This window comes from Triticum dicoccoides, chromosome 7A (assembly GCF_002162155.2).
Source record: "Triticum dicoccoides isolate Atlit2015 ecotype Zavitan chromosome 7A, WEW_v2.0, whole genome shotgun sequence".
NCBI classification, from domain to species: domain Eukaryota; kingdom Viridiplantae; phylum Streptophyta; class Magnoliopsida; order Poales; family Poaceae; genus Triticum; species Triticum dicoccoides.
The window spans coordinates 701,933,449-701,947,618 of NC_041392.1; the positions used below are offsets into that span (position 1 = coordinate 701,933,449).

General features: G+C 44.4%; 1 pseudogene; it reads right to left on the minus strand.

The window, feature by feature from the left end:
• Nucleotides 1-11,630: 11,630 nt before the first annotated feature.
• On the minus strand, nt 11,631-11,769 carry LOC119334895 (annotated as a pseudogene).
• Nucleotides 11,770-14,170: the final 2,401 nt, after the last annotated feature.

Sequence of the window (14,170 nt, forward strand, 5' to 3'; positions counted from 1 at the left end):
CTCCTCAACAACGATTAGCAAAAGCGGAGGGAGGACGAGGAGCACGACGGCGGCGGCAGCGGGGAGGAGCAGCAGCAGGGCAAGGCGGCGGCGAGTGGGCGCCCGCCCTCCTCGTCCGTGAGCTGGTCCCCGGGCACGGCGACGGCTCTCAAGCCCTCCTGCTCCAACCCCGCGGAGTGCTCAAGTCTGGAGGGGCAGCAGATGGTGGTGGGCGCTTGCGCCGCCGCCATCTCCTTCGTCCTGCCCGCCCGACCCCCGACGCTCACTTCCCCGGCGTCGTCGCCGTCGTCCAGAACCACCGCCACCGCGCCTCCACCCTCTCCCCATCGCTGCAGGGCCCCACCTTCTCCCAATCCCCTCACCCTTCTCTCCCGTGGCCAGTGGATTCGCCCCTCGCGGGATCGATTCCTCCGAGCCAGCAGTCTGCAGGGCCGGACAGGAGCGGCACGGCCCCCATCGGTGCGTCGGTGGCGACGGTCCTGCGGGTCGAGGCTGACCCCCAACGGCACTGGCGCTGCGTCAAGCCGGCGCGTGCTTCTGCTTGCGGGACGCCAACATTGTTAAGTGGCATTATCCCTTGTTATTTTGTAAAATCAGTGGTGTGCGGTGGTGTTAAGAAGAGTCAGGGATATGATTAGTATTGGGTTTTGAAATGTATCTGGAAGGTCATCCCTTTGATCTTCTGGTCATATAAGGGTGAGGTGTAATGGTTAGTCATCAACCCTTTGATCTTCTGGTACGTAGAAACTGTCAAACTGCAGCATTTGGCAAAGGTTTGTAGAGGGAATATTGACAATACTAATATCTCTTTAGGTTTTAAGCAACCCATGGCTTATTCATCACGGCAAAACTATCTATAGAACTAAAAAATGATGCGGACAATTGAAAAATCAAAAAGTCATGGATATCTTCATCTTCTTGGTCTATGCATTTATTATTGTGGCATTTAGATGCTTATTTCGTTGGTATTCCATACTTCACTTTGCACCATCACTTGATAGTTGATACTACTATATACCACGAAAAATGCATCCCCATTTTCCTTTTCAGCAATGTTGAATGTTTGTATCTTAATCCTTTTTATGTCTTTTTTTAGAAGACACGTGCAATATGTTTGACCATAATGAAACCTGGTCAAGGCCATCCTCTATTCACGGCAAAGTGCTCACTTACCTTTCACTTCCATTGTATATCTGCAAATGTTAGGCATGGACAACCCAAATAATTTGATTATGAGTATATTCTGGTTTCTTCTGCTTTGGATGAAATTATGATTTTATAGGCCCAAATAATTTTACTTCAGGATTCTCAACTGTCCAATCACCCATAAACTTTGATGTGGGATTTCTCTTAATTTCGTTTTAGAGGTGTACTTATTTAGAGCATTTATGTCTTCGTCTCACATCATACCTACAAGAAGTGAGTTTCTCTTAATTACATGAGAGTAAACAACAGATGATTGAATACATGGTTGAGTATGGTTGTAATCAAGCAGCTGTAGTTTACGTATGAAGATGCAATTTTTCTTTTCATGTACGAGAACGAACACCAGCTAGAACTGGCATGTCTCTTTCATGAGATGTTTATATGTTATGTTCCTTTCCACTATCATGAAATTAATTGTCTTGTCCTAATTATTTTGTACCAGGAATTTCAGCTAGAACATAGAAGTCATTAAACCTCGAGGAAAGAATTGTGTGTGTTGCAACTGGATAATATGTGCGAGCCAGATGTATCGTCAGGTGACCAACTTGAATTGTTTTTACTGCTGTTGCATATGTGAAATGAAATTTATTCTTCTACTATGTGCTAGCCTGCAATACATGATATGCACACGTGTCACCATTGGTTCATGTTGTACTATGTGATCTGCATTTAAATAATGTGATATGCCTTTTTAGATAGATTGTCTGAATCATATCTCAGTTATGATTATCTGTTGTTTATGCATCATTACTAGATATTTTGTACTAAACTGATCTGAGCAAATGTTTTGTGTGGGAGGCCGACAAGCGCCTTGTGCCAAGGCCACGGTTTATCAAGGAGCAAAGCACCCCGGCCATCTCTCTCTCTCTCTCTCTCTCTCTCTGATGTCAACCTCGGTTGCCTTTTATTTTCAGATCTGCAATGGCCTGAAGAATGAGGCAATCCTTGGAAGCAGCACGTACATGTGATCCCCCCTCTCACTCTGATTCCAAGGTTGTTTCTCTCCATATTCCATTCCTCTCACATTTTGTTTCTTTTCCTGGGTTTTTACTTTATCATGTGCGTGCTATGCTTCTGACAAAATATCTAATTCTGTTGCTTTTCATGTCTATGTAAGCATTATGTTCTCCTTTGTTTAATTTCATTATTGCTATGCAAAGAGAAATCAAGGATAATTTTCTTGGTACATATGCAGTGTATTTATGTTTTGGGTGGTAACAATTCAGTTAGAGGTGAGATGCATCGACATAGATGGTTGAAGGCTATACATTAGTTGGATAGATAGACTGAACAATACACCTGTTGCGCCATCATCGATGAATTAAGAGAAGAATAGATGGTGCGTTTGGCAAAATATCCAATAGTCAGCGTTGGTGTTTAGTGGGTTTTAAGCATTTCTGGCAGCCCTCTTCCTACCTTATTCTTTCATTTATATCTTGTATTTTAATAGGTCAAGCTTGTGCTTAGTTTGCTTGAATGTAACTTGCTTCCTTTCTGTTGAAGAAGGCAATGGCTCTCAGTTGTCATGTTCAAACTTAATCGCTTGAATCAGTTGGATAATGGACATGTTGTCGGAGAAAGGCAGGGTTTGAGAGATCTGAAAGAGCTTGAGAATTTATATGGCCAGAAGAAGGCCAATAGTGCATAGGGGGTTATTTGTACCATAAAAAAGTAATATGCCTTGGTTCAGTTTACACATTTGAACTCACGCCTTTTATAGAATAACATTTGTGGTTGAAAATTGATTACTTGAGAAGTTGAGAACCTGAAAATGTTTGTCTGTAATGCATCTATTTGTGTGTCAGACACTTCTCCTTTTCTCACAGAACACAACCTTGTATGTTTTTGGCACATATTTTCAAATGCTCGCGCTAGATCCGATAGTATGTATCCATAATTTGTTTTCAGTTTTTGTTCTAATTTATTCCCATAAAGAGTATCAATGTGCTCTAATTTATAGCGAGATTTAGTCCAGTATTACTAATCATAGGTGTGTTTTTATGCAGGTTATGTTGCTGATGGTAGGTGTCACTCTGGATTGCAGAAAACATGATAAGAGCATGGAGATGGATTGCTGCATATATATGCTGCCCACACTACCATTTTCTTGATCATGTGTGTAGAGTTGAACTACTCGTTTCATATACCCTTAATTATTTTTTCCTTTTAATCTCCATATGACATAGAAGGTTCTGGTTGCTCTATTAACATGATCGGATTTTTGTGTGTGTTTTGCAAAAAACATGATAAGAGCATGGATGGATTGCTGCAAATTCATGTTGTTGTTGCGGGATCATGCCGGCCCTCCCTTGTGCTAGCCAGCCATCAGGAGCGACTGCGTTTGGTTCGTGCGGACGTGGCTGTGGCTCGCTGTGGTGCTCCTCTCATGTCGCCTCTTCTTCCTCGCGGGCTTCTTTGGCTCCCTCCTCTTCACCCAGGTAACATGGTGGGCCCACGTCACCCCTGTCTCGCAAGTTCGTTTCGTCGCACGTGGGCTTCTGATCTGGGGTCGCTCTGTCGGCTGTTCCATGGCAGGATACGCAGGGGGAGGAGGACATGGAGCGGCCACTGCCAAGGGAACGGTTGCTCTATTTACCCTTATTGTCGGTTTCACTTGCCTAGCCTAGGTATGCTGAGATAATCATTATGTGAGGTGATCTATCCATTTTCAGAGTTCCCTCATTAGTATCCCTCATTGTTAATTGCTATGCTTAATTGGATGCTCTGTGTTGTGTTGTTTTCCTTTTTTTGACCCAAATAAACCACCCCATTACCATATTTTACACTAATGCCATATTTAATCATTGACATAACTTTGGAGGTTTAGTTTAGTTAAAAAGATGATGCCATGTGTCTGGAAATAGATTATAATTTAAATGGATACAGTGATTGGCAATCGATAAATCATATTAGCCTTGCATTGTAGATTATTTCCTTTTTGTGGTTGGCATGAATGACTTTTGTACTCAACGGTTTAAGCAGTTGCTCTTTGAAATATAATTTTTCTATGTAAATATTGTGAACTGTAAAACGTCTTATATTATAGGACAGCTGCATCGCATATTTTTTACTGTTGACAAATGAATTATTTATGTATAGTTACTACCAGATTATCAGAATAATAAATCTATCACCCGCTCCAATTATTTGTAATTCTGGGTTAGGCTTTTCTTATCTAAACTACTTGATGTGACAAAATATCTTAAACAAGCTTTGTGATTTGTATGCTCTCTTATATTATCAAAGATGATTGCACTTATATGATATGTTTGATAGTTCCTATATACTCCAAAAGAAAAAATAGCTGATGTTCCGCTCCCTGCAGGCCTGCACTCGCGTCGCGCCTTTTCCTCTCCCTGCCGCCTCGCCTCTCTCCCTGCCTGCTCGTTGCCCCGGTCGTCTCTGATGGTGCTCCTAGATGTGCTATACATCACCTCCTCACCTCCTTGGCCACTTCGGTGCCCATGGCTTTCGTGCTCGTCGGCGGGATGGTGCAAGGCGCAACTCCGACGTGGTTCCTCACTCGTTGGATGGCGTTCAGGCGCAACCCCGGTGCCCTCTGAGTGCTGCCTCAGCTACAACCTCCCTCTGTGAGCTCCATCTTCCCCTGCTCTGCTTCGGCTACTATATGGGACATAGCCAGGGCTATGGTGATCAGTTATGGCTGATATAGGCATGCTCTCAAGCAGTCAAGACACTTGTGGGTATTAATTTGGATCCTCCCTCGTTTCTTTGAGCTATTTTGATCACGTTCTTATCTTAGTGGCTCTGTTCTTGGATGGTCATTTCTAATGAGTGATAACCAGGGCAGTTAAACCCTCGTAAGAACATATTGATCCGGTGATCCATCCAGAAATCCAGAAATAAGTCCATCCAGAAATAAGAATATAAGCTCCTCAGGCCGCTCCTAGGTGATTTGGGATTCCTGGCCGTCGGATCTGGTTGCTTGATGGATCTTGGGCAGTCGGATCAACCCCTGTAACGACCTCGTCCGTCGGATAAAAAAAATTACTGCTGGAATGAATAGTTACTCCCAAAATGAGATATCTCGTGCCACCGCGTTTGAATCATGTGCCACATCGGTCGGAAGCCATTCTTGCTAGGGTGATGATGATTAGCCGTGGGTATCAAGTTGGGTCCTCCCTCTTGTCTCTAGAATCCTTTTTGATCCTGTGATACTTATTGTTCTGTCCTTTGGATGGTCATTCTTATTGAGTGATAACCAGGGCAGCTCCACTGTATAAACAGATTGATTTGGTGATAAGAGATGATGGGGGTAGATTATATGATCGAGGAAAGGCAAATCTGAGCCCATATGCATTGAACCCTGAACCCTTTTTATTCGCACGTGCCCCACCGGTCGGAAGCCATCCTTGCTAGGGCAATGATGATTCGCTGTGGCTGAAATAAGTGTGCCTTTGAGCAATCAAGGCACCTGTGGGTATCAAGTTGGGTCCTCCCTCTTGTCTCTAGAATCCTTTTTGATCATGTGATACTTATTGTTCTGTCCTTGGATGGTCATTCTTGTTGAGTGATAACCAGGGCAGCTCCACTGTATAAACAGATTAATCTGGTGACAAGAGATGGCGGGGGTAGATTATATGATCGAGGAAAGGCAAATCTGATCCCATTATGCATTGAACCCTGAACCCTTTTTATTTGTATTTAAAGGTGTTGCTTATTTATGCTCCAGTGTTTATAGCCGTCTTATGTGAATATTTCTTCTCGCTCATACCTTTATTGCATATAAGTTGTTCTTGACTTTTATTGTTTGTTGTTGGTCCTTGATTTCATCTGGTTAAGAGTAAGCAAGTTGTCAGTTCAATGGCTTGTTTTAATTTGTTGATAAACCAGCAGAAACCACGGTCTCATGTTTCTAATAACAACATCTTTAGGCTGGTTAATGTTTGTATTGGAGCCTACTACCTTTTATTTCGCTTGTTTCTTACCATCTTCCTTGCCTCTCTGGCTGTTTCACGGTTGGGACGGTGGCGTGGCGTTGGGGCCGTCTTCCGGGTCAGCCGGAGAGGGAGCACACCGAGTGGGCTTCTAAGATGGCTGAGGTGATTATTTGCTCCCTTGTTTGTCTTTCCCTTTGTGATGTGTACGTGCTCATCAAGGGCTTTGTTATTTTTTAGGGATTTGTCTAGGATTTCCTGGTTAGTCCATTCTGATTTTGGTCTGCTCATGCTCTTGGCTTCCGGACCATGGTGCTCAAGGTGGTCTGGCTGTCGCCGCCACCCCTGCTCGACGATGCTGCACCCCTGCTCAATCACTTAATAAAAATAGCGTATGCAGAAGTGTAAACAAGTCAAACAGATGATCAGTGCCTCAGTCCTTCAGTACTTGAGGTATGTGTTGACTGTATTAATGCTGTTATGTTTTTAGTGGCCAATATTTCTGATGAGTGTATAAATCCACAGTTGACCTTGGTCCGCATATGAGTTTAATTGGTGTCTAATGATTTTATAAAGCTCCAGTTCCATGGTCCTGAGCACTTGTGTTTAATTGGAATCACTTGTTATTATAGAACTATGTTGTTGACTATAGTTCCATGTAGCTTGAGTATTTATCTGTACTTGAACTTATTAAGTAAACTGAATTGAGCATTTCTTAGATTTTTTGGTTTAGAGCTTTTATTGTCTCTTTGGTAATATGTTGGAGTTTACTTTTCCTGTGGCATACGTTTATTTTGGAAGTTATTTGCATGTATACTGGCATCCGGTTGTCTACGTGCCCCTTACAACTTCTTATTATCTATAAGTGGTGAAAATTATTTTCCCGAGTTTAATTGTATATATCAAGCCACTTGGTGGAAAGACTTCCTATTGTATCTTGACATGTGAATTGAATGATGTGGTTATATTAACATCGCTCTTTGTTTTGTTGTCTACTTCTTTATTTCCCTTTGGATGGGCGCTCATGTCGGCATGGGGCACAGCGGCCGCCGAGGGAGCCGAGCCGGCGGATGTGGAGGCTGCTGAGCGGCAGTGCTCGCGTGAAGGAGGAATATGATGATGCGTGGAGTGGCGTGGGGTACCAACCATCTCCATCGAGTGGCAGTGCTCGCGTGAAGGATGAGTTCGTGTTAGTCCCCCTATCCCGATCTGGATTTTATGGATCTTTCAAAACAAGTTCTTGTTAGGGATTTGAGTTTTTTTCATTTAACATGCTCTCATGTAGGGTAGTAGCACTCTCTCGGCTGTGGCTGCACATTAAACTGGCCAGTCAAGTGTAAAATAGGTTGGAAGCGTTGAACCCTTTGTCTCGGGCCGCATTGATATATATATGGCAATAGCCTTGGCGTACAAGTTGCGATCTACAAGAGAGATCGAGAGGTTACAGAAGATACGGGAGAGAAGAAGAGATAGAGGGAGAACACAAGTTAAACAGAGTCTTATCTCTATACAGTTTGAATTCTAACACTCCCCCTCAATCTAAACCTCATGAAGCTTTGCCAAGGTTGAGATTGTATGTAAACTTCTCTAATCCTCTCACAGTAAGCGGTTTTGTAAACCCATCTGCAAGTTGATCTCCTGTAGGGATGAACTTGATCTCAAGCAACTTCTGAGCCACCCTTTCTCTGACAAAGTGGAAATCAACTTCAATGTGTTTTGTTCGTGCATGAAAAACAGGATTGGCTGAGAGGTAGGTTGCACCAATGTTATCACACCATAATCTCGCAGCCTGAGGAGCTTTAATTCCAAGCTCATAGAGTAGTGTCTGTATCCACATTACTTCAGCTGTAGCATTCGCCAAGGCTTTATATTCAGCCTCTGTACTTGATCTTGAGACAGTGGCCTGTTTTCTTGCGCTCCATGACACAAGGTTTGTTCCCAGAAATACAGCAAAACCACCTGTAGACCTCCTATCATCAGCACACCCTGCCCAATCTGCATCTGAGTATGCGGTTACAAGCAAAGAAGAAGACTTGGTGATTTGAAGTCCAAGTCCTTCTGAATACTTGAGATATCTTAGAATTCTCTTTACTGCAGTCCAATGAGTGGTTCTAGGTGCATGTAAGTATTGACATACCTTGTTCACTGAATAGGAAATATCAGGACGTGTAAGAGTTAAATACTGCAAAGCACCTACAACACTCCTATAATTTGTTGCATCCTCCGGTGCAAGGGCTTCTCCACTTTCCACTGTGAGGCTTTCTGAGGTAGAGATTGGTGTATTAACTGGTTTGCACTTCTCCAATCCCACTCTTCTGAGAATATCAGTGGTGTATTTTTCTTGTGAGAGAAGTATGCCATCTTTAATTTTCTTTACCTCTATTCCAAGAAAATAGTGAAGATCACCCAAATCCTTAAGAGCAAACTCTAATTTCAAACCTTTAAGCAAGAAGGTAGTGGCTTCTGTACTTGAGCTAGCAACAATTATATCATCAACATAAACAAGTATAAAAATAGTAACATTGCCTTTGTTAAAGAAGAATAATGAGGTATCTGCCTTGGATGGTATGAACCCAAGGCGTTGCAACTGCAAGCTTAATCTGGAATACCAAGCTCTTGGGGCCTGTTTCAAACCATATAATGCTTTATCCAACTTACAGACATACTGTGGTGTGCTATGATCCTCATAACCTGGTGGTTGCCTCATGAACACTTCTTCCTCAAGAACACCATGAAGAAACGCGTTCTGAACATCTAGCTGTCTTAAGCTCCAACCTCTGGAAATAGCAATAGACAAGACAAGTCAAATAGTAGCAGACTTAACAACAGGACTAAAGGTATCTTCATAGTCAATTCCAAACCTTTGTTTAAATCCTTTGGCAACCAGTCTAGCCTTATATCTGTCTATACTTCCATCAGACTTTCTTTTTATCTTGTACACCCATTTACAATCAATAATGTTGTCTCCATGTTTTGGTGGAACCAAGTGCCAAGTCTTATTTTTCATAAGTGCATCATATTCATTGTCCATGGCTTCCTTCCAATTCTTATCAGCAAGAGCATCATGCAAGTGAATTGGTTCACCGGTAGTAGTAAGAAAAGCACGTTTAATTTTGTCATACCTTATAGTACCATCATTGTACTGTTTTTCTTTCACAATACCTGACCGGGACCTTGTTTGCCGAAGTGAAGTTGTAGGAGGTACAGGAGCAGCCGTCACGGGCGATGGAACACGTGATCCTGGTGAAGATATATCAGCCACAGAAGATCCAGCCGGTTCCCTGTCTATTGCAGAGAGCAAATCCGCAGGCTCCTGATCCGAGGCAGATTCTGGCGCCCGACCGATCGAAGATCCAGGCGCGCAACCGCGACTGGTCGTTGTGGGACCGGGCACGCACCCGTGGTCGGCCGCTGAGGGAACCCGTGGTGACGCGGCGTCGGGAGATTCGCTCCTTGCCGCACATGAGCTGGCGGGCGAATCGTTGCGCGGAGACGTGGCGCGGGGCGACGCGTCGAGACCAGCGGGCTCCACCCGGTCTGCGTGGTCGGCCGCCTGCCCATGTGAGTCCAGGCCCACGAGGCAATCCGCCTGGGATCGCGTGATGACAGGGGCGCCAGGCTGAGCGCGCGGATCCGCCTGGGATCTTGTGCTGCCAGCGAAATCTGCACCGTGCTCCGCGCCCTCCTTGTTTGTTTCCTCACACATGAAATCACAGGTTGCATTAGTAGAAATTGCAACAGAATCAGAATTTCCTTGGGATTTTTGCACATGATCAAGTTTAGTTAATTCGCCCCCGTGATCAGAAGGTGTATCAAAATCTGGTAGAAGTGCAATTTCAGCACGAAGCAAAGCTCCAGCATTAGGATGAAGTTTGGCAAACGGAAAGTGTGTCTCATCAAAAACAACATCACGTGAAATATAGATACGTCCGGTGGAAATTTCAAGGCACTTATACCCTTTATGGAGATTGCTATAACCAAGGAAGACACATTGAGTGGATCGAAATTCAAGTTTATGGTGGTTGTATGGACGCAAATTGGGGTAGCAAGCACACCCGAATATTTTAAGATAGTTATAATCAGGTTTTTGATGATATAAGAGCTCTAATGGTGTGGAATTGCCAATGACTTTGCTAGGGAGTCTATTGATAAGATAAGTGGCGGTGATAAAAGCTTCATCCCAATACTTGAGAGGCATAGAAGCATGAGCTAGGAGAGAGAGGCCAACCTTAACTATGTGGCGATGTTTGCGCTCAGCAGAGCCATTCTGTTGATGTGCATGAGGGCAAGACATATGATGAGCAATCCCAATGCTCCGTAAGAAAGAGTTGAGTTTCTCATACTCCCCTCCCCAGTCACTTTGGACTGACAGAATTTTTCTATCAAATTGTCTTTCAACAAGTTTCTGAAATTCTTGAAAGATAGAAAAAACTTCAGATTTATACTTGAGCAGATAAATCCAAGTAAACTTGCTGTAATCATCAATGAAACTCACATAATATTTTTTTCTTCCAAAAGAATCTCGGGCATGGCCCCACACATCACTAAAAATAAGCTCTAAAGGAGCATGAGAGACACTATGAGACTTAGGATACGGAAGCTGATGGCTCTTGGCACATTGACAAGCTTCACAAACAGACTCACTAATGGAACTATGGGACAAAGGAAGATTGTCCTTATTGACTACTTGTTTCACTATTACTGAAGATGGGTGTCCTAGTCGTTGATGCCACCTTTCCAAGGAGGGTTTGATGATGGAGTAGACTTGACGACGCTGGCGACTAAGAGCTCCGGATGTGATTGGGTAGAGACCCCCAATGCATCTACCGTGATGAAGGAGTTCCCTCGTTGCCCGATCCTTGATGAAAAAATAACGAGGGTGAGTTTCAAAGAAGACATTATTATCGGTGGCTAGACGAGACATGGATGCAAGATTTTTATTAGCTTGTGGGACATGAAGAACATCCTTAAGGACGAGATCACGTTTAAGACTAGGGGAATTAATTGAAGCTTGACCAGTGTGGCAAATGTCCATATCTCCTCCACTGGCAGTATGGATCTGATCAGCGCCATGGTACTTCTCACGAAGAGCAAGTTGCTCTAGTTCATTAGTGACATGGTCGGTGGCACCGGAATCAACGTACCAGACACCATCTCCTCCTTGTTCGCGCATGGCTGCAGCAACATGGCGAGCGTCAGGGACAAAATTGTCGTCGAAGCGATGCCAGCAATCCATGACCTCATGGCCAGATTTCTTGCAGAGTTGGCAACGGGGGCGAGGACGCGAGGCGGGAGGCCGACGGCTGTTGTTGGAGTTGAAGCCGCCGCCACTGCTAGTGGAGTTGTTGTAGCCGCCCCCGTTGCCGTAGCTCCCACCAGAGCGAGCGCCGTCGCCCTGAGGAGTGCCGCATCCGCGGCCACCGCCGCGGTTCTGCCCTTGGTGACCGCGCCCACGACCGCGCCCACGAGCAGCAGAGTTGATAGATGACTGCCGAAGATCGCCGCCATGAAGGAGGGTGAGGCGGGCGTCGAAGCTCAGTAGCTGATTGTACAACTCCTGGATGGTGATGGGTTCCACCCGAGCAGCAAGGGCAGACACGACCGGATTGTACTCCATGTCCAAGCCAGCGAGGATCTTGGAGACGATTTCTGGATCGCAGAGAGCCGCGGTAGTGCTCGCGACTTCATCGGTGAGGCTTTTGGTCCTGCCAAGATATTCAGCCATGGTCATGTTACCTTTTTTATGTTAGTGAGCTCGATGCGGGTATTGATGGCTTGGGCTTGGCTCTGAGCGGCGAACATGGCGTGGATGGCGCTCCAAACTTCGGCCGGCGTCTGTAATGTCACGACCTATGCAAGGATATCGCGGGAGAGAGATCCCATCAAATACCCTTGAAGCTGCTGCTGTTGTGCGTACCAGAGAGGTCGGGCATAGTTGAAGACTTGTTCTTCCTTGCCGTCCTTGGTAACGGTGAGGATGGCCGGCGGTGGCGGGCTCGTCCCGTCGAGGTGGTGTTCCATCTGGGCGCCTTTAATCTGAGGCAGCACAATGGCCTTCCATAAGAGGAAGTTTCCCCTCGTGAGCTTCTCTTGTGGTGGCGATCCAAGAGACCCTGCGGTGGTGCTGGACGAGGACGGTGCGAAGGTGGAGGACAAGGTGGTGAGCGCGCCCGAGGTGCCGGACAGCGATGCAGCGGCGGTGGTGGACATGATCTCGGTCGAGGGAGGAAGCTTGATGCGATATTTGGGAGGTAGCTAGATGCGATCTTTAATCCATGAGGAAGAGGCTCTGACTACCATGTAAAATAGGTTGGAAGCGTTGAACCCTTTGTCTCGGGCCGCATTGATATATATATGGAAATAGCCTTGGCGTACAAGTTGCGATCTACAAGAGAGATCGAGAGATTACAGAAGATACGGGAGAGAAGAAGAGATAGAGGGAGAACACAAGTTAAACAGAGTCCTATCTCTATACAGTTTGAATTCTAACATCAAGGAGCTCCAGCAAGCAGGTCTGCCTACTCTCCTTTCCCCTGAGCTCCTGCAACTACATAAATCATTTTCCTGGTATTTTCTCACTTTTGATTCACAGACTATGTATTGTAGTTAGTTCTGGTGATTATCAATTGATCTAAGACCACTGTACGTGCATATCTCAGACTTGAGAAGAATGCACATAGCCTTGCTGAGAACATAATATTGTTTCGATGATTATCTTGTTTGTGCGCTTGTTTTGATAAAACACAGGGGTTATAGAGGAATTGAAACATGTTACATTGAAATCAGAGAGCATGTCATTGTTGCTTAATTCTGTTAATCGTGGCTGTCACTGTATACCTTGAGATTCAGGTAGAAGCAATAGAATGCAGGAAAAAATACCTACCTGCATGTGTTCCTTAGAGAGTTTGTTTTCTTCATATATATGGCCATCTCTGTTCTGGATATCACACTCGACGACCTCTCTTCATGGCACAAAACTGAAACTTGTTAAAATATATTGCCCGCCTCCCTCCATCAGTTCGGATTTTTGGATGAGTTGGTCGGTGCACAAATTCAATATGGTATCAGAGCCAAGAGATCTTGAGTTCAAGACCCCGCCAACGCAGTATTAAATAAAATGATTCCGCGGCCTACATCGATCCCACGTCTAAGGACTAAAATAGCCTAGATGTGAGGGGGAGTGTTGAAATATATTGCCCGCCTCCCTCCATCAATTCGGACTTTTGGATGAGTTGGAGCATGAATTCAATAAAACTACGCCATGAATATATTTATTCGGTGAAATAGCTGATTCCAGTCATTCATCAACTAGCTTTGTTTTAATCACAGCAATAAGTCATGATATCTTGAAATTGCCTGATTGGTGATTATACATTTTATATGATGTTTTTCACCTGCAAGCTCTGCACTTCTCTCCTTTCAGCTTTATCTCTCTTGCTTCATTTCATGAATATATTCCTCTTCTCATTCCATCATTCAGTCTGTTTGCAACAAAATCCTCATTCAGTCTGTTTTTTTAAATGCTTGGCACATCCTAAACAAAATCCTGATTAAACGATAGGCTTGGCATATCTTTTTTATCACTATGGTTGCTTTTGTCCGCAACTGATTTCTCTGATTCCTCCATGTTGTAATGCAATTGTTTTGGGCAATTCCCCAAGGCCTTATGTTTTATGTTATTGGGAACTGCAGGACACCCAGCGAGTGTTTAGGATCCCACACACGGCAGTTCTTGGCATGCTCCTGGCACACCTTGGACTAGCACCGGCTCAGTATGAACGCGTTGTTCATGAGGACGGCAAGGCCCATGTTGTAAATTGTCTGTAAGCGACGTGTTGCCATATCTTCTATGCCTAAAACGTCTGTAAGCGACGTGTTGTCGTATCTTCTATGCCTAAACGTCTACGTTATGCCTAAAACTTAAAGTTATCTATGCATAGTTGTAAATTGTCTTTAAGCATGTGTTGTCGTATCTTCTATGCCTAAGATATTTGGTGCTAACCTATCGTGAAACATGCTTTCTATGTTCATGCATTGTTAAGTAGCTTCTTCTTATGTGCATACAA